This window comes from Monomorium pharaonis, chromosome 9 (assembly GCF_013373865.1).
Source record: "Monomorium pharaonis isolate MP-MQ-018 chromosome 9, ASM1337386v2, whole genome shotgun sequence".
Classification (NCBI taxonomy): domain Eukaryota; kingdom Metazoa; phylum Arthropoda; class Insecta; order Hymenoptera; family Formicidae; genus Monomorium; species Monomorium pharaonis.
The window spans coordinates 4508786-4528331 of record NC_050475.1 but is presented as its reverse complement, the minus strand read 5'-3'; the positions used below and the strand labels follow the sequence as shown (position 1 = coordinate 4528331).

The window sequence follows — 19546 nt, the reverse complement described above, 5'->3', positions numbered from 1 at the left end:
ATTGTTACATCCGACAAAACAAGTCACCGGCTGCACGTGTATCGTGCGACACGAGGTAAACAAGATTTCTACAGCGAGTGAAAGCAAATACCGATGGACTTTTTTCCATGGTGCTGAGAGAACGTTCTCTGTTTCTAGAACGACTCCTTGTCGCACGTAAAACTCAGCGAAGTGACAGGTAGATTGAATTTTTTATCAGTATATCGACGCACTGTGTAACAGTAATTTGCAGAACATGATGTGTATGTGAATATTTGCATGATGTAACGATAAAAAGTAAAATAATCTTTTCTCATTTACTACTATTGACTGCTGCTAATTAATTTAGTTTTACAGTACAGTTGAATTTCTTTAATGCATAGTTTTCTATTTGCAAGTAATATGCTCGAATATTTATGCATGAGTTTGTTGTCTCAGATTGTCAATTAAACAAGTTAGTGGCAATACATTATTTAAAGAGGCGTTTATCACCTTTCAAATTCTGCACTTTTAATGAGCTAGATCTTTTTTGTATTGCGAATAGATCGCCGTAATTAGGTCATATTTTTTTTTAGTATTTTTCTATAAATTTAATATTTAAAGTAGCTTTCCTTTCTGATTGTATGTGATTAAGGAAAACACTAAAAGATGTGATAAAATAAATTTATTGAAAGCTACATTAACACATTTTTTAATTTTACCTAGAATTTTGAATATAATTCAGGAATGCTTAGGAAATACTTTTACAAAATTTGAGTAAACATTCTGTTTAAATTAATTTACGAATCGTGGTGTGAACAGAAATATATAATACGAATAAAAAGTGAAACTATAAACTTTGTTTCTGCTGTATTCTACTCGTGGGAATATAATGCAACATTGCTCCTGACGAGTTTCTCATTCGACGGAACATTCTGTGTAACAAGGTTGCATAGAAAGCGTGTATCCACATTATAATTTCTCTTCCAATTCGCCGAGTCTCTTTCTGTCTCGTTCCTTCCGCGAGTAATCAGCGGGCAACAGAGACGCGCGGCGCGGCGAATGTTCAACATAAATCGCGCGTGTTCGTTTCCCGCGGTCACCATAATTTTCCGGAGCACAGTCCTTCCCCCCCCTCTCTCTCTCTCTCTCTCTCTCTCTCTCTCTCTCTCTCTCTCTCTCCCTCTCTCTCTCTCTCCCCCCCTTTTCCTCTCTTTCTCCCTTACCGTCTTTCGTAGCCGCAAATCTTCGTGGCATTGCGCGAAACAAGATTTCCCGTCGTGTTTAAAGGGGCACCGCCCCCGACGAAAGTACTAACCCTCGTCACCCATCCCGCTGACCCTCACCGCCCCATAAAATCCTCCGACGGTGCGACCGTACTTTTAAGACGAACACACAAGTTAGTCCGTCGCACTTTTATTGCTGGAAGATATCCCTAGCGAGGTCCACGGGACCACGGAAATTGGGAGGGAAGAGGAGAAAGGGAGAGCGGACGTGGGAAGATGTCCGTGGAGGCACCGGTCTATGTCACGAGGGAGTCGCTTGTTACTACTTCGATATATCGACTTTCGAATTTCGTGGAAGCCGCCGCGACTACAGCTTGGAAAAGCAGTATAAGAGCAGGTAGACTGGTTCCACTCTCGATCAATATTTTATACCATATAATACATACAGTATGTACGTATAACCTACACATCACGTATAGTATATAAATGTAAAAATTACGGTTTTTTTTAATACAGTAGACTTATTTACACAAACCGTAATTTTAATATTTGATACATTTATTTTATTTGTACGGTTGTTTTGTTTAAATATAAATTGAGGATGTAGTTGTATATATAATTTATACGTGTAATTTTCTACGCAAATTTCCTCTTTAATTTCGTCGAATTTCACATGTATTCACATATCGCGCGAAAGAATTAGCTGTGAAGTTGTGAAAGAGTTTGCTCGCTAGCGGCTACGCGTCCCGACAATGTAATGAGCTGTATAGCTAGTAAAAAAAAAAAAAAGAAGAGACGAGGGACGGAGAGTCAAATAACTGTCTGCACAAAAAGCAGAAAATATTAAAGGAGACGATGCGCTCGCGAACTCGGCAACAGCCACCCGACCCTCGTACCTCGGCCAATGAAATTACCACGAAATGTCCCAGAATGTCGTCACGTACGTGAGAAAACTCAGGTCTCGGCCGCCGCGCTCGTAGGGCTGTCGCGCGTTTCGGGATTCGAGATGACGTTTGGGAGATTCTCGATCGTGCCCGCAGTCTTGGCACAATGGGCAGTCGAATGACGGCGTTCTCAGGAAAAATGGTACCGAAGCGGATCTCATTTTACGATCAGACTGATGGGAAGGTAACGAGGACGTCGTAGTTTTTGAAAGGATAACGCCGTTCGAACCGGCGTCGTTTTATACTATGACACGGCGTTCCCTCGCGCGGTTGAAAATTTATCTCCGAGAAGGTGCGGGGCTGCTTTTCCACGTGGATACTGGATAGCAGTAAAATATGGGGAATAAGTGCTTGTAACGTTAATGGCAATCGTGTACATAATTTGCAATACGCGCGCAGTTTCGTTATAAGCAAAAAATCTTAAGTAAAATTATTGCTAAATATTTCGCTCTTTTTTACTAATAAAGTTTAATATATTACAGTTCTTTATGTTAACTCTATATTTTACTCTTTTTAAGTTATTAACGTTTCAAGAAATATTTATTTTTAAGAAGTTAAGAAAAATACATCCAAGTAATTTCTCCGTTAATCTATTAATTTTTACATCCATGTTGTACACTGGAAAAAAAGTTTTGTTGTTTTATGAGAAATTTTGGTTGATTCAACCTGTCCGTTTGTTCGAAAATGAACGATACAAATTTTGTAGTTGGAATTACCAGAGGATTCTGGTTAATTCCATTTTGTTTGAATCTACCAGAATTTCTTGTTAATCTTACTACATCGTTTTGTTAGGTTTACAAAACTCTACAAAAATTTCTTGTTAATCTTATTATATTGTTTTATTAGGTTAACACAATTTTTTGGTTAAAAAACGAGTTTGGATAGAGTTTTTAAAATAATAACAATATATCTTGGTTTAAAGTACACTGCATATATTTTACATATATTTTACTAACCTCTAAAAATCTCTATATAGCTGTCGAAATTCCATTCGCGCAGAAGAGAAGACATTTTTTCGTCCGCCATGCCGTTGAACAGAATAATGTAAATACACGATTGTAAGATACACGAAACAAATATAAAAGCTACCTTATGGGTACCGCGTGATATTAGTATCGCATCGATACCGCGTTGGTTTGCGCGAGATTGGCATGCACCGACTTGCGCTGCGAGAACGAAGGCGCCAGCATTATCGCTATTTTTGTAAATATAACAAGAAGTTTTGTATTATTTTGTAGATTCAACAAGAAGTTTTGTAGATCCAACAAGAAAAACTTAATCAAATCCTTATAGTACAGTTAACCAAACGGTGTAGTTATAAGCTGTAAAATCTTGTTATGATAACCAGAAATTCTGTTTCGTTTAATAAGAATACGCTCAACCAGAACCGTTTTATTATTATAATAAAACCATTTTTCTCAGTGTATAAATTTCTTCTGAAGCGTGCGTTTAATCTTGAGTTTCACGGCTGCTTAAATATTAAATTACCGATATGTTCTCTAACAGCTCATATTTCTTTAAGTCCAAAGTTTAATAACACTCAATCAACTCCGCGACGCGACTGTCGAGCGACATGTAGGCGCAATAGATTTAGCCATTACTCACCATGAAGGCTATACGACGTCTATACTGCCATTAGGCAGAGTTTCGGCCTCCTGACAGACTTCACCGCGAAGTTAGACTCAATTATGTACCGCGCTCGAACTCGACAAACTAATTCACTACTTGATCCAATATCGTCAATTGCTCCTTCACGCCTGAACCTATTGGCTCTGCTTGGTCTATTCTTGGCAAATGTTTCTGAAAAGCTGTGCCGTAATCAGTATATACATTCAGCATCTCGACATAGATACGTAAAAATGTAAAACGTATTAGAAGCGCGAAACGTAAAAGCGTAATAGAAACATACAAAATCGTGCGAAATGAATTAAGAAGAATGCAGCGACAAATTTGGGTAGCCCAGGGCATGTGCGATAAAATTGAAGTACGAAGGACGAAGTCGGAAAAATTTGGACTTTCATAGTTCATATGAAGTTGGCATGTGCGCGAAATCTCCGCGGCGTAACAAGAGTGACACGAATTTCCATGAAATCTGGATTTTTTTTTTTTTTTTTCAAAAAACAAGCGACGATTTGAAGCAGCGGCAGAGTGCTGTCATCGAGAATCGAGATACCAGCAAAGTAAAAATGGAAGTTAATCCGATCGTTTCCGTGCACTCTTTCACAACAATAGAGAAGTGCGCGCTATTGCTTTTCAATTATAAATGATCGCGAGCGATTGCTTCGAAGTATCGTTACGGGAAAATCTGTCTACATCGGAATTCAAACAAGGTGAATAAATAATGCGCGTATGCACCGTCCGTTGATTGATCCGTGTATGTCCACCGAATGTTAAACCAATTTTTTTAGGTTAGAGAAATATAGTTATAGAAATAAATTAGAAATAATTTACAATCGGCTGTATTATTTTATTTAGCTTACTAACGTGAGACGTTATTGTAAAATGTCACGCATAGTTCTCGAAGTTAATAACTCTTTAAGATTCAACTAATTCGATAGCGTTTCTTATTGAAAGTTTAGACACTTCGCGTGAATTGCATTCATGAATAATATCCTTAATTAATATCTATTGAAATTGGGCTTAAAGTTTTCCGATCGTAGTAATGAAAAGATTTTAGCTTTCAGTTGGTCACAGTTTAAAGGTAACTTCATTGTTTTCCTTATATTAAGATCTCTTCTATTATCGATTCTATTACTTCAGTTATAAAAGCGAAATTCCGATTTTGCCAAGAAAGAAATTTTATTTTATAAATAACTCAGTTAACACAAATTTCAATTGATTTTATTACAAAATGCTTTTTCAATTATTCACAATTGAAATCATTAAGTAGCAAATGTCCTTTTAACATCTCCATTTCATAGTTCATTATCTTTGACTGCTCTATGTAAAGTTTCCATTGTGTGATGTTAGTATCTTCCAAAATGAGATACGGATTCAAAGTTGAACGGGTGCATACTAATTCCCATCGCAGCGGGAGCGTAGTTCTCATGAGTGGCGAAATCTGCTTTCGACTGACAGCCCCAATCACATAGGACGATTAAAGAAGAAGTTTAATTACAAGTTTAACTCGCCGACAGTTACCGCTAATTGTACTTGGCGAAGAAGCAGCGATTTCCACCGCTCGATCATAGCGTCGAGAGTGGATTGCAATTTTGACGATCGGTCTTTCATTGTCAGTCGGTCCAGCTGACGCCAAAAGAGCTCGGATCAGTAGCCTCAAGAAAATGAATCCGTTCATAGTTCTTCACCTTATAATTATATGTGGAATCCTTTTTAGTTACAATTACCATTGCGGACCTCTTAATACAGATGTTTTATATAAAATGTGTCGAGATAAGTTCCTTTTAATTTATAGCATTTTCTGTAATCACGCAAATAATTTTTAATATACATCATGACAATAATTTTGTGCATAGCACGGAAAACATGTATAAAAAAGCAATCGATACACTGTAAAAAAGGTTTTGCTACTTCGAAGAATTGCCGATAAAATGATTATTAACTTCTGAACAGAGCACAAATATTTCAGTGCGTTTCATCTCGGTTGATTGACAATCGAAGTCACACAAGTGTTCCCGTCAGAATGTAGACTTTCAGTAAATAATGCTCTAACTTTTTTCCTGTCGAAGAAGAGAAAAGTTACTTTTGACGGCGTTGATGTTTAATTATAACGAAGAAATATCAAAGAATCATAATCGCAGATGTACGAATATACGGGAATGGCTTGTTTATTCTTTACGAAATAATATTTTTTTCTTAAGTTTTCTTTTACGAATCTTTTAATAGTTTCTGGAACCATTTATTAGTAAAGAACTTTTTCGCAGAAACCTCACCAACACGATAAAGTGTTTAGTTTTCTTATTTATCGAGAATTAATATCTTAAGAATAAAATATTGATTGAGTTTTTAGCTCTCGTTATTACATCTTTCGATTTTTTTTTAATTTGTTATTATGAACATGAAGATGATTATTAAGATTTTAGTAACAGCAATTAATCGATTGCTGTTAACGAAAATATATGTAAATATAAATGTTAATATACATGTCATAGTATAAGAACATTAACAAAATTGACTTAAACATAATTAATAATTTGCCGTGCTTCTTTTTCAGTTTTGTTTTTAATTTTGTATAATTAGTATTCTTGTAACCTGCATACATTTTCTTTTTTCTTTCTTTTCGGTTATTTACTCTTCTACTTGAGTGTGCTAAAAGTAACAATAAACTTTAATGACTTAAGTTTAACAACTTATTAAGTAATGATCGCGTGATTTTCTATACAATCTCTACAAATTATTATTATTATTATTATAACTTAGTTTCGAATTTTATACTTTTATATAACAAGATATTAAATTTTGTGACCCTCAAAACTTTGAAGAATAAGTCAAGTTTGCCGACGTAAAATTTAACGTAATTAACTTGGGGTGAAAGTTTAATTCGCAAAAAAGAAAATGGAAATTAGAATAGAAGTATCTCCATTCCCTCGCGCGATTGCCATTTTTGGACAATCAGCTCGCGGTATGATTGCCTGCACCATGGGGCGTCTGCTTAATCTCGAGCTCTACCACTGCGTCTGTCCCATCTGATTACGAGCTCGATAATATTCGTGGTATTAACGTTTAACGGATACCTACTCTCGTGCTCTCGCAAACTTTACGCGACTCGACTCGTCCAATCAACATCTAGCTCGACGAGATTTTTGCTCGGGAGTCACGATGACGACGTGGTTACGTTGCTTGTACGAGCTGCTTTAAGACGTCCGCTTGGCTTGATAATAGGTTGCTCAACTCGGCGCGTTGTGGGACTCATCCGTTAAACTGCGAAACTTCTGAATATGCTAATTTCACGGCTAATTCTAATGTTTCCGGGAAAGTGGGTCGCGATGCGCGAAAGAGGAGAAGATCGAAGAAAAGGGTAAAGTAGGTGAGAAGTAGGAAGGAATGAGGAAGTTGAACGTTAGTCAGTATGGTCAGGTAATTACTGCAGCGTCAAAGTACTTAATGAAGTATTTCAAAGGTGGTGTAGGTAAACGACAAGGAAGTCTCAGAAAACGGTTGACGAAGTGTCTGCGGCGCGATTGTGACTTTTGACGCCGGTTTAAACTGGCGAACTCATTTTGCGTCGCGTGCACAATGTAAATAACACAAATAAACAAACAAACTACAAACGTCTATCGCGAAGCTAGGTTTAATCGTCATAAATTTCGGTAATGAAAACGTAAAGGCTGCTTAATACATTTCGCGGTTTATATATCGTACGGTTTATACTTGCGCTGTGTTTAAAATATTATTGCAAAATCGTTAGAGCGACTTTTATTTTCTGTTAGACGGAAACTTTTATAAGCAGGACATTTCGTGATGTCCCAGAACTCTTACAATCGTTCCGATTTTATCTTCTGAATTTCCTGCTGGTGACGCGACGAGGAAGAAGCCGTTTCAGAAATGTCCGCTGGTCAGCGAGATTCCGCAAAGCGGTCTCGCAGTTCTTGCGATTGTCCGTGATATCGACGAACGTAAAAATCTTTGGCTTGCAGCTTGCATTCACTATCGAAAAGAGATGACGAACGCCGCGGTTAGTGCGACAGCATTGGCTAAGAGCGAGATAGTTTCGATCATAAAATGGTACGCGAACAGGGATGGATGGCAATTTCTATCATATAATGTACAAAACGTATATAGACGTCGCGAAGAAAAGTGAGGGATATGATAACCCCTAACGTGGAGTTCTTTCTGCGAAAACGTCGCCGTCGGCGTCTTCCGGTTTTGATACAGATACAGATACAGATATATTGATATATCATCGTTACAATACAGCCCAATTTTTATGTGTTCCGCAAGAGGTGCATCATGTGAACGGAAGATTCTTTCTCCCGCGTCATAAATCTTCGATTTCAATAGCCAATAAATTTTTCAGTCATTATGAAATGTCTAACACAATTAAATCTACTAGATACTATTATATGCATATTATTAATATTCTAAATTATTTAAGTGGTATAGATTTGTTTTAATAGAAACACGTTTCAAATATGTCGTAAACTTTTGCTTTTTATAAAAAAAAAAAGAAAGTAAAACATACATCTGATTATTTATGATTAAAAAGAGGTAAAAACACATATTTATCTCCGCTGCAATTATACTAAAATTATCGATGTTACTAATTACGCTGCATCATTATGTTTGTCTGATTGTCTGACATGTTCATTAAACATCTAAGAGTTCGCATTGTTGCATAACTGGAGAATCGAGTCTTGACCCAGTTACGCTGCATCTATTTTAGGAGAGCACATCATTTTACTTCAATGATGATAAGACACGTCTCATCTGTGCGCGATCGATACTGTCAGTATCGGAGATACCGTCACTATTTCTACTAGTACCCTCTATTGCACGGCGGGATTACTTGCAATTATTAGCTTATAGGCCCAAGGGATCTGTCTTGAGATCCATGTGCGATTACGTTGCGCTTCCTTGGTAATTATCTCTCGAGTGCGCCATGTGCGTCCAAAATGTGTCCTTGGAATGTCGTTGTACATCATGCGATATTCGGCCGAATGCGGTGCATCACGGTGATGAGGCGATATTACGGCGATGGATACTATCCGCGAAATTATTGAGCCGTTTGTCGAATTTCGGTGCCGTGTCGAGTCGTGTCCTACCTCTGCGCGCCGAGAGAGATCGTTAGACACGGTTGGAATCGTCGTATCGATTCCCCGCAGCCGGAATCGATGGTCACGTATCGCCATGTGCGGCAACACGTACGATCGACGCCGTATTTTATGGCACGCCTGACAGACCTGGTCTCAGCAGCTTGCTACTGCTGCATCGCTGCTTGGCTGATGCTGGTGTTGGTGCTGCTACCGTTACCAATGCTGCTGGATGCACGTTCCCGCTGGGATACGTGATATACACACCCGTAAAAGGATCTGTCAAGATTTCCGTGGCTGCGACAAGGATGCGGGTCGTTTCCGCCATGTCGTGTATTTGCTCGTTAAGCTGGTTGGAGAACGGTCGTGATGACTCCTTAGCGATGTTTCGCGATACCTACGCAAATCTGACTGTAAAATCACGCGCGATTTCCGCTGCGTAACGGAATATGGAATAAACGGATGACTGAAAGAGACACTTACTATGAGATATTACGTAACAAAACACGTTATTCTTACTGGTATATACACGCACGCACAGCGCACCCAAATATCTAACAAGATTATATTTTTGAGCGTTGGTAGTTGTAAAATCTGTACTTTTTCCCGCGATAAACGATTTTTCTGGTTTAGATTCGTGCTTCTAATGACTTCAATAATCGGCAATCTAGCAGGAAGAAGTAACTATCAAACTTTGTCTAATAGCATTCCGTGGTAATGCAGTTTGGATAAGTTTCCTACGTCTATTATTCATGATAACGTTTATCGAACGAAAGTTTCCAGCTGCGAATGATTCTAGATTTATATACGTTCCGCTGTCGATGCTCTAACATGTGCGTGGCATGATAGATAATATCTGACGTTATACTGATTGAAGTTATATAAGAATTGGATGTGACGTAATAAATTTATATGTCTCGTCTTTTGATAAAATGCATTACATAAACTTTTCTTCCGAATGTGCAAATACCAAATAACATGTTTACCTAATTCTCTTTCTTTTTATATTATACGTGAAATTACAAATAACTTTTGCGATATGTGTATTTTTTTGATAATAACTGTAACATAAGATGTAACTTGGTTACACTATTTCTCTATTTTTCGTGTACAATTAAAATCAATAATAGCAAAAGCGATTACTCAAATATTCAACTATTGCTTTTAAACGGTTGAGACAAAAGCTGCTTTGCGAATAGACGTTATCTCGAGCTTTAAACCTGTTTCCACGGAACCGACTTTGAAATGCATTAAATTGACGTGCGACGCATACAGGATGATTCAGAAGAAAAATTCGATGTTTCAAAAGGGATGTTTTTAGGATGCTCTCCCAAAGGATGTTCCCCTTCAGGTATCGTGAGAAGTGAAATTTATATCAACCTATATTTCGATTCTGCATACAAAGATAAAGCTCTAAGAAGATAAATTATATATATATATATATATATATATATATATATATATAAATATCTATGATAATGTCAATTATTGTGAATATTAATAAAAAATATATATTAATTATGGTTATAAATAATCCCATAAATATTTTAAAAACACAAAATTGTAAGTATATGTCACGTTAAACTTTTTAGTTTATAAATGAAAGATACCTCAAAGATTTCTTAAAATATTCTAACAATAAATATAAAATATAAGGATTTAAAGATATAGGATGACAATTTTGTTTTCACAAAAAAAAATTTTTTTCTTTTGATCAGAGTCAACTTTAATCTATAAGTAATTGATAATTTTGTATAATATATGAAAAATCGGCGGCTCCTTTTGAATCATTCTGTATTTCAAACGAGAGGTAGCGTAAACCGATTACGTCACCGGTGACCACGTAAAGGGATGCGAAAAAAGACCACCACCCGAGAGTTACTCCCGTGTGGCGTCAGCCCGTCTTAAGTGGCTATTTTGGGGTAAATGTGCGACGCGATGCAACCATCGCCGCGGATGGCGGAGGCGCATGTATGTACCGTCGCACGTGTGGAAATTGTTTCCCGATCACTCATTCGTATCGAATCTTTCCTCGAGCTTTTCTGCGCTGCTGCTAGTAAAGCAGATTACGATCTCACTGCTTTTGCTTTTGCTACGTGCATTTCTCGCGATATCTATCATCGCCATTGAAATGGCTGGTTATGACTTCTTTGATGTTCGTTTTCTAGACATGTTAGAAAGTAATTGTAGTAAATTATATTTAAGCTTTGACAGATACATCAAAATAGAAATGCAGTATGAATACATTTTCTTATGTAAGATTAAATATGAATAAATGGTTACTATAGAGTAAAATCAACGTGAAGTTGATTATATGAAATACGCGTTTACTTAGTAATTGAGTAACTTTAATAATAATAATTATATTTTCTAATATTTCCGCATAAATAAAGAAATTATATAATGGTATGCTATAAAAATGGTAGGAAAAAATAATAAGAAAAATTATGAATTCTTTTTAATACTTTATTTAACTTTATTGTATATTGAATTAAAATCAACTTTATTGTAACAGTTGAGAAATAAATGCGCGCCGAGAAAATCCAAAGAATATATATAAATGTTTCAAACTAGGAAAGGAATGGAAAAGAAGGGTATTATAATGCAGAATAAACGTAAAAAATTTCAAAAGACAGTAGCAAGAAGGATAAATGAAAAAAACAAAGGAAAAGTAATTAATTTTTTCTGCCATTCCATATTAAGAAAGACATTTGCAATTTATAATTTAATATGCAAATCTTCAGCGCTGCTTCTCATAACCGGTACCTTATGTACATTAATTAACTATTAATTGAACCTTCAAGCTGCATTGCAATTCACCTAAGGCAAAGGATTAATGCTCCTCTATATATCGCAGCCGTGTAATTACTCTGATTTCGATACATGCTGCGTCAGATTGTCTATTGATCACCATTGCGCCGCTAGAATAGCTCACTAACTTCGAATAGTCGTTAGTGTATAAATGTGATTCGAATCGACAATGCTCGAGGTTTTGAGTATGTACACGTATAAAGATCGAAGGATTGCATGCAATCGCGGAGGGACAATGCAACTTTCGAAGGATCGAGTAAGGAAAGGAAAGAAGTAGTGCGGGCAATCACTTGCTCCGAATCAACACGAGTTCGTGATCGCGCCACAGTACGAATGCAAAGATACGTTATCGTTATCGGTATCGTATAATCGTGACGTTTTTCGTGCGGGATACAATCACGCACATCTGCACTTATGAGAATTTAATACCGCAATATTATGAACACATATACTGAAACGTAGAATTTGCATTTAAACCGTTGAAACATACATTTTTTCCCACGTACGAATTTTTTAAAACATGATATACAGGAGTTTTTAAATCACTGATTATGAATATGGAGTCATATTGTGAAAGTTTCCAGAATTTAAAATAGCGGACTTAAAATATAATAAATTGACTGATTTATATAAAATAAAATTAACAATTGTCTATTATTTTTCTATTTATTAAAGTTTAAGGAACAAAAGATTCTTAAAAAAAAATTATTTTTCTTTTACTTTATTTGTGAATATTTTTATTACTTTTTCACGTAGTACAGTTAAGCATTTATCTCTCTTCTTTTATATTTATATCATCGCGATTGAGAACTTAAAAAGTTATTTTTCACACTATATATTGTTTTTCTTCTATTCTTGGTGTTCAATTGTCAGACTTCTGACATTTACTCTAACAACATGAAGTGAGCCAAGCAAGAAAATCTACCAGCATTGTGAAAAAAACTTTATGCTTTTTTAAGAGAGGATTTTGTCTAGCTGTTTTAAATTTGATTTATAATTATTTGTCATGAAACTCACGAATTTAATTTATGGTAAAGTCATATTATTGAAAAATATAGAATTTTGAGTATTCGTAGGACACAATTTCATCAAAAATATTTCACGAGAATCTCTTCTGTTTCAGGAGGACGTACGCGTCATTGAAAGAACCTTTAGTCTCGTTATTTCGACAAAGGACAGCTTTGTGAAACTTTTTCAATGGGACGGCGAAACTAGATTTTTAGGAAGAAAATTTATCCATCGCAGAAAGGAACGCTCGAAAGGTAAAAATTTTCAGTTCTTCCGATTTTCATGCGCGCACGCCCGAGATCGAATCATTTGTTTCGGGATTGATGACGGTCCGGGAAATGGTCGGTGGGAAAGGCGTCAAAAATCGATGCGGCGCCGGGAATTCGCGCAGCCAGGTCGACCACCCGCTTTATCTCGACTGCGTTGCGTCCCCGTTATTATCGGCGCCAGTTTTTCAAGCCGCGGCACACCGCCGTCGTTCGACATTTTCGTTTGACAGGCGTATCGCGCGCGTCCCGGCGAAAAAAAGGCCCGACTGTGCGCGTCGACGCGGCCATGCTTTACCACCGCAAATCGCGGCGCGCGTATTTTCCACGAGGTTCACGGCCCGAAAAATGTGCCGTCGCATCGCGGTAGAGTCAATTTTCAAAATAGAAAAGAAGTAACATTCTCGTCATCGCGCGTAAAATGAAGGCGGAAACGAAGAGAGTGATGACGCCGATGGTGACGGCGATGGCGCGGCGACAATCGCATTTTCCCAAGTCCAACGTGTAAAAGCGTTTGCGCATACTCGCCTTTTGTGTTCGATCGACACGCTTTATCTCTCGAACGGAAATTCGAGAGTGCGCACGATAGAAGATTCGACGGATTTGGAAACACGAGAACTGCGGAGTGCGGATAGAAGTGCGCAAAACTGCGATAACGATACTATATTGTTAGTACAGTAACTTGTACGTTGTTGATCTTTGACAGGAATCTGCTCTGACTTTTTTTTTTCGCACGGGTCATTCTTCAAATCCCTTCCGCGTGAATTTACAACTCACAAGTTTCTCACGCGTCGCTATTAATCATCGGTCTCTCACCAATATTTTAACAAATCTAACTTCCCTCTGTGTCCCTTTTAATCCATTTAATAGCAACTGTCAGAAAATAAAACGCCCCGAAACAATTTAGCGCTCGCTAATAATAAATTAAGGGCAATTTTATGGAATGCACGCCAAGCAGATATTCGCGCGCGCAGTATATTCAACGTATGTACTATCCATTTTCTCCGGCGGACGACGTCGGTACATAGACTGCACTCTATATAGACACAGCTTCACCCAAGCATCTAGGAAATGCTAATATTAACACTCGTTCAGTGGATAGAACATGCAATTTAATAACAGCCAATTGCAACTTTCTATAGTGACACTTGGTGCAAATGCATTTCGCTTTAAATTATTCGTCATTTATCTTCTCTAGTATTTTCATGTAGGAAAATAATTTGGTATTATCTCCGATTTAAGTGGAAAATTGCAACGTCTATCAGACATTTTTGATTAAACGTTATCACGATAAATCAGGATTAAGTCATTTGTTTTGCCGTAGAACATAAAAAGCTGTATTTTATTAAACGCGTTATGAATTGGATTGGAAATCTACTTATTCATAATCTAATAAAAATTATCCGTTAAAATATTATTTGATATAACATTAATTTTTTTGACTAATATAGTTATAATGTAAAGTAAGTAAAGGTTTATATATATAATTTACGATTTGAGGGATTTAAAAATATATTTTCACCGTTAAGGTACTCTTTTGACATTTTCATTCGTCGCAGGCGCTTCTTCCGCCGCATCCCAGTTCCGTATATCACAGTCGGCGATTCGAGATGCGGAGATTAACTGAAGCCCCATGTGGCGCAAAACTTTTCTCTGTGCATGCAGACTCTCGTGATTACGATGGCGACATGTCGTTCGCGTGCAACGACGACCTGTCGCGTGACGTTTTGCGGAGACGTGGTGAGCGTATGGTGCCGCGCTTTTCCTTCGCCGAGCAAAGTGTCAAAAGCAGGGGAACGACCCTAATTGAATCGTCTAGCGAGCACGTAACCCCGCGGGGACAAAAGTTCACGGTGCAGCGGTGTGCGTAACACATCGCAGTTAAGTGCCGCGACAAGTTCGTAAAGACAACGACAAACGCTGCGACCGAGGTCTGACACGAGTGCAGCAATCACGTACATTGCGCACTTTACGCGCCGACATGGATGCCGGGAGATAACAACGAAAAAGGAAGAACGATCACGAACCGCGCGTAGGTAAGTAGTTACAAGAAAAGATGTGAAAAAAAAGCTAACTCTAAAAAAGTTATTTCTAAAAATTTGGGCGAAAAAATTTATCAGTAAATTTTTTGACTGTAGTATCTACTGACATATTTGCAAAAGAAACATACCATACAATCTTTACGAATAAGAAATTGATATACGTGAGCCAACATTTTCTTTCGTAAAAGATACGTTAAGTGTTTCATTGATTTGATTTAAATATTATATGCTATTTTTATCCATGCAGTTAAATTCATTATATTGCTTCGAGAAGATAAACTGATAATTTTTAATTTGGAAAATCGTGTCGTATACATCTTATAAATCTAGATAACGATTTCCTTTAAACGTGATAAACTGTACGATTTCTTTAAACAGAAAGCTTTTGTTGCTGCTCTTCGCGAAATTCCGCGCGGGCACGTTCGCGACCGCGGAGACGTGCCGGCATTCTTGGCCTAATTGATCTGCCTTGCAAGTTCGGCACAGGATTGTTTCTCTCGAGAGAATATTCTCGTTTCACGTTTATGCAAAAGCGGGTACGTAAGGGAAACGCGGCAACAAGTTCGTAAAGCGTGCGTGTATACGCATGCGAAACTCGTAGGAATTACTAGTGTGGAAAGCGGAAAATCAACAAAATGCGAAGTGACTCTCGACGTGGTGATATTACTCGACGTAGTCGAATATTGAACAGAACTCTGCGAAAAATGACGGAGAAGATGAATGCAGAATGATGCATCGTAGAATAACTTGGATATAAAGAATTTTATTTGAGAAATTGTCAGTGAAGTCGAAAAATAATTGTTTTCGAAAATAATATTTTGAAAAGCTTTTTATTAAAAATTTTATTTTCCAGCCTCTAAAACTTTTATAAAAATTTTATATAAAATAGATTTATTAGATTTAATTTAATACAAATTTTAGGTATGTTAATTTTTAATGTAAATTATAAAATATTTAATATTTAATTATTTTAATTAACATTTACAAGATTAATCAAACATTTAAATTATTAATATTAAATTTACTATTTATTCGAAATTTGAAAGGGAATGATTTTTCCTAAGTTACCGTTACATGTAAATCCTTTCTGTACAATGTATATGAATATGTAGATTTATACAGAATAATGAATTTTATCTGAAACTATTTGAATTAAGAATATAAATAAATGTATTAAGGTTCGACTCTTTCAAGGTGCGATATTGTTTAAACACTATTTCGTCAGAGGCGAGAAATAACAAGTGAGAAATTATTTGCTGCATACAGATTTATTTGTTAGAGTTCCCTTAAAAATATAATATGTTTGTACAGGTTCTGAAACCTGTAAAATATACAGCATACTGAGATCTATTTGATATGTCACGTAGTAGTGTAAAATAATTCTTGAAATAATAGTACATTTCTCAACTGTCAAAAATCCATCACGGTGGTTTTGACAGTTGAGAAATGTATCATTATTCCAAAAATTATTTTACACTTCTACGTAATATATCGGATAGATGTCTCAATTTATTGTATATTTTGCAGGTTTTAGGATTATGAAATTATTATATATATATTTTCTTAGGGAAAACTAAAAAAATTAAATAAAATACGTAGTAAATAATTTATTGCAAGTCATTTCTTGCCTTCGACGTTATATAAATATTATCGTATAAAAAAATGAAATCTTAATAATTATTGTAAAAGACAATTTATTTTATTATAAAATTAGTAATTTTTAACGTGTGATCAATAGTTTGTAAAATTAACTCGCAGTCTTTAACGGATTTATCTTGATTTATATTACGAATGTTTCTTTTGAATTCTATACAAAGAAACGATCATAATTTTATCAAAGATGAATTCTGCTGAACACGCTGTTTTCTTTCTACCGTGATTTTATTCCACCATTTTCCAATATAAGATGACTAAACGAGCTACTATGGCTGATAATTAAAATCGTCAAGCCAGCAGAATATGTCGGACACGAATAGACTTGTAAGAATTTTCCTATATATAGCTTATAACAAGCGAGTAGTAATTGTTAGTTCTATGAGAGATAACTTCACGTGGAATTAAATGAAATTATTGTATCGTTTTGTTGGTGTAAAATTATAGATCTAGTAATCGATTAGTACGGAAAATTAATTTGTTGAAAGAATTTTTTAAAATATTGTTATAGTTTTTTATCGAATAGAATATTTTAAAAAATTGTGCTTTTACGTAGTTCACATACATTACGAAGGACTCGCCTTAGTACATCCTGTGATGCATCGAATCCTAGTGCAAGTATTGACTACGTGACTGGGCACATTATGAGCGTGTTTTGATGCAAGAGCACGGTGATAGTAGCTCCTATTACACTAGATATCAGTGATAAATATGTCAGGATAGTGTTCTCGATAATATTCAAGAAGATCGTTTATCAAAGGAATGTCAATCAAATGTTACGCACGTGTCAGTGGTATTACTAATTTTAAAGTTTGTTTAAATATATAATTTATTTGTGGGATGTTTATATTTTTAAATATACATTGTATAAAAGAAATTTTATGAAAATCTTAATCTACTGCTTTGATTCACATTTTAATAAAATTTATATCATGCGTCTAAACTTGAACTCAGCATTAAATTAAGTAGAAATATACTGGTACAGCAATAAAAGTAAAACGAAATGCTAGATGTATACCTCAGAAGTGATTAGTTGTTTACTCGTTAATTTCATCAGTGAAAAAGGATGAGAAAACGAACGAAGCGAGGCCAACGCTTTTAATTCGAGTCGCAGCGAATGGAGCGAATCTGGTTGGTCGGTGGTTACATTCGACCACGAGAAATCGGAACCGATTCGACTTAATGAAAGGCTCAAGGAGGGATGTAGACGCTGACGAGGCGCGCGCCAAGCTTCTCCGGGTATAGTTAATTGTCTACACACAGCTTTACCAGTTTAGAATGCTTCTGTTTCTTATTGTAGAAGAATTTTATATATTCAAAAAATTGAAAAAAAGAATTGTCAACGAATTCTTCGCTCGTATTAAACTGTTAGAAAAATGTAGGAATATAATGCGATGCGGAGCAATCTCTCAGAAAAAGTTGAAGCTCTGCTACTTTGCTGAATCATGCTTAATCATCGGGAACCCGCAGACAGTACCGTGCTTCGCAAAAAATTGCTCTGTTCTTGAGAAGAGATATAATAAAGTGACGTGTTACGTCACGCTTATCGTAATTAATAGTCGGTAGAATCATGCGGATGCAGCGTCACGAAGACAAGGTAGCGTGATTAATATCGGTCACCCGGTAGTTCAACGTTGATCTCGCGACAACGGCTCCGTGAAGCGTGCAGCGGTTTCTGGTGAGCAACTTTGCCTGGCCACGGATCTTTCGTCGTTTGACGAATCTTCCCCTCCCTCTCCCCCCCACTCTCTTTCTTCCTCTCTTTGTCTCTTCGTCTCTCTCTCTCTAGCTCTTTCTCTACCTGTAAAGTGGAGTTCTCCAATAGAGAACGGGCAGACATTCGCACTGATGTTTGACAATGCGGAATATCTCCCGAAGATAATTACATCCCTCTCTGTCGTATTATATTGTTCGCGTTGGTCCATTGTTACCTGGTCCACGGTGATACAATAGTTCCCGGCATGTATCAGACCGGTTCTATTGTTTCGTAATTTACGCCACGATTTTACGACTTTTTCACGCAGCGGAACCGCCTCAGCGGAATCGGGCTGTAAACAGCGGAATCTCGATTACGCATCAAGAGGATCATAAATCACGCTTAGTTTCCTCAAGACGTAAAACGAATTTGTCTTCGAGTTCGTATGGAAAATCAGACTGGTACGGGACATTTCGCAATTTCGAATTTAAAAAGGTAATTATTATACTTTTGATTGTTTATTTCAAATAACACGTGTTGAGTGACGGAAAAGTAAATCACGTCAGCGATACTTTCATAAAGGAATAAAGTTATCACATCGGATCAATAATGTTTACAGAGCAACGAAATAACAATGAAATATTTTTGTTGGGCGGAGGATTTTTACTTCGCACTCCATCGACTTCGCGTTCTTTTCGTAAGATAGCTGGGACAATATTAATATACGAGATCGCGATGTCGTCGTGGAACAGTCTCTCTGCGAATCGATGACACGGAAAGAATACCGAGGGCGGAAGAGAGAAAGAACGAGAACCGTATTTCACCCCATATTTGCTGTCGATATGAAAACATACCGGCGACGTGTGTAACGTCGTGCGCACAAAGGGCATCGAAAAATCTCCCTACGTGCGTTCGTGCTGCTGAAATTTCGAAGAGTGGCGCTTTGCAAGATTTATCTACATCTGCTAGAAGCCCGCCAACGCGGGCATTTCATCCGGTATGGAGCACGTTGCAGCAACACGTAACTTACGCTACGTGACTGCAAAAGGGTGCACTGTGCTTTAAACTCTTCTTCGTGATCCAATCACTGAATTTTTGACGCGGCAAATTAAACCTCCATGCAAAATTGGGAAATCGCAGATCTCGGAAATGTTTTGATAAAATTAATACATTTGCTCTCGCTATTTTCGCGATATGATTTTTCATTCGGTCATCCTGTTAATTGTTTTAAA

At 36.8% G+C, this 19546-nt stretch overlaps 1 protein-coding gene and 1 long non-coding RNA gene across 2 annotated transcripts in view; both read right to left on the bottom strand.

Moving 5' to 3' along the window:
• Nucleotides 1–19546, bottom strand: part of LOC105832044 (zwei Ig domain protein zig-8) — a 312677-nt gene that overhangs the window by 264993 nt on the left and 28138 nt on the right. The gene's annotated exons all lie outside the window — the stretch shown is intronic.
• On the bottom strand, nt 557–10206 carry LOC118647223. Its single transcript, XR_004964528.1, has 2 exons — nt 9322–10206; nt 557–9235 (listed from the first exon to the last, which is right to left on the bottom strand). It is a non-coding gene; the product is annotated as an uncharacterized LOC118647223 (long non-coding RNA).